Below are 2,500 nucleotides of genomic sequence, written 5' to 3' on the forward strand. Positions count from 1 at the left end.
CCGATGGTGCTGGGGGCAAGCGCCCGCCCCAGGGCCCAGCGTGTGCCGATGGTTATCGGGGCAACCGGCCGCACCAGGGCCCAGGGTCTCCCGATGGTGCTCGAGGCAACCGCCCGCACCAAGGCTCAGCATGTGCCGATTGTGATCGAGGCAACAACCCACACCAGGGCCCAGCTTGTGCCGATGGCGGTCGAGGCAAGTGCCCGTACCGAAGGGCAGCCTATGCCGATGATGGTCGATGCATGTGCCATCACCATGCGTCATCATGTGCCATTGATGGTCGAGGCCTTGGCCGAAGTTCGATTTTGAGCCACGGTGCCCATGCTTGGCTCCAGCATGTGCTGGTGCCGCATTTTTTTCACTCGGGACAGCATCGCCGGAGCATCGCCGGAGCATCGCCGGAGTACCGCCGGAGAACCTGACCGGCGGCATTGGGGTTCCGGCGATTGGGAGGGGGGCCGGGGGGGTGTGCGCACATGATGTGCGATGGGTGCTGGTACTTGGCCTTGTGTTGGCCCCCTATCCCTCATCAAACCTCTGAGAATTCACACCCCCTTAAAGAGCATTTGAGATTTTACAGGTTTGCTACCAGTAGCCGTTAAAGTGTCTGAAATGGGGACACTTTTTTCAAACGGTCACAAAATCTTCTCTACTTCGAGTTTTTAGCTGAATTTTTTTGTGCATGCCAACAAAAATAGAAGGATCATGCCTACAAAATTTGGGGCCAAAAATCCTTATAAAAAAATTTTAAAAATTCCCGAACCGCAAAAAGTTTCGAAAATCGTGAAAAATAGAAAACGAGTCATCTTCCAACGAAACTTCACGTGAAGGCTTAGGGGACCATTGTATGAATTTACAAGCCATAAAAATGGCATTGGCACGGCAGAAATTTGAAGATGTGCCTAAACCCACCAGGGCCCAGCGTGTGCCGATGGTGCTCGAGGCAACCGCCCGCACCAGGGCCCAGCGTGTGCCGATGGTGGTCGAGGCAACCGCCCGCACCAGGGCCGATAGTGTGCCGATGGTGCTCGAGGCAACCTGTCGCACCAGGGCCCAGCGTGTGCCGATGGTGATCGAGGTAACCTGCCGCACCAGGGCCCAGCGTGTGCCGATGGTGGTCGAGGCAAGTTCCCGCACCAGCGCCCAGCGTGTGCCGATGGTGCTCGAGGCAACCGACCGCACCAGGGCCCAGCGTGTGCCGATGGTGCTCGAGGCAACCTGCCGCACCAGGGCCCAGCGTCTGCCGATGGTGCTCGAGGCAACCTGCCGCACCAGGGCCCAGCGTCTGCCGATGGTGCTCGAGGCAAGCGCCCGCACCAGGGCCCAGCGTGTGCCGATGGTGGTCGAGGCAAGCGCCCGCACCAGGGCCCAGCGTGTGCCGATGGTGCTCGAGGCAACCTGCCGCACCAGGGCCCAGCGTGTGCCGATGGTGCTCGAGGCAACCGACCGCACCAGGGCCGAGCGTGTGCCGATGGTGGTCGAGGCAAGCGCCCGCACCAGGGCCCAGCGTGTGCCGATGGTGGTCGAGGCAACCTGCCGCACCAGGGCCCAGCGTGTGCCGATGGTGCTCGAGGCAACCGACCGCACCAGGGCCGAGCGTGTGCCGATGGTGCTCGAGGCAAGCGCCCGCACCAGGGCCCAGCGTGTGCCGATGGTGCTCGAGGCAACCTGCCGCACCAGGGCCCAGCGTGTGCCGATGGTGCTCGAGGCAACCTGCCGCACCAGGGCCCAGCGTGTGCCGATGGTGGTCGAGGCAAGCGCCCGCACCAGGGCCCAGCGTGTGCCGATGGTGGTCGAGGCAAGCGCCCGCACCAGGGCCCAGCGTGTGCCGATGGTGGTCGAGGCAACCGCCCGCACCAGGGCCCAGCGTGTGCCGATGGTGGTCGAGGCAACCTGCCGCACCAGGGCGGAGCGTGTGCCGATGGTGGTCGAGGCAAGCGCCCGCACCAGGGCCCAGCGTGTGCCGATGGTGGTCGAGGCAACCTGCCGCACCAGGGCGGAGCGTGTGCCGATGGTGGTCGAGGCTGCCGATGGTGGTCGAGGCAACGTGCCGCACCAGGGCCCAGCGTGTGCCGATGGTGCTCGAGGCAACCGACCGCACCAGGGCCGAGCGTGTGCCGATGGTGCTCGAGGCAAGCTGCCGCACCAGGGCCCAGCGTGTGCCGATGGTGGTCGAGGCAACCGCCCGCACCAGGGCCCAGCGTGTGCCGATGGTGATCGAGGCAACCGACCGCACCAGGGCCCAGCGTGTGCCGATGGTGCTCGAGGCAACCTGCCGCACCAGGGCCCAGCGTGTGCCGATGGTCGTCGAGGGAACCTGCCGCACCAGGGCCCAGCGTGTGCCGATGGTGGTCGAGGCAAGCGCCCGCACCAGGGCCCAGCGTGTGCCGATGGTGCTCGAGGCAACCGACCGCACCAGGGCCCAGCGTGTGCCGATGGTGCTCGAGGCAACCTGCCGCACCAGGGCCCAGCGTGTGCCGATGGTGGTCGAGGCAAGCGC

The sequence above is a fragment of the Durio zibethinus genome, unplaced genomic scaffold, assembly GCF_047325235.1.
Source record: "Durio zibethinus cultivar Kanyao isolate XHJ-2024 unplaced genomic scaffold, ASM4732523v1 HiC_scaffold_330, whole genome shotgun sequence".
NCBI lineage: Eukaryota > Viridiplantae > Streptophyta > Magnoliopsida > Malvales > Malvaceae > Durio > Durio zibethinus.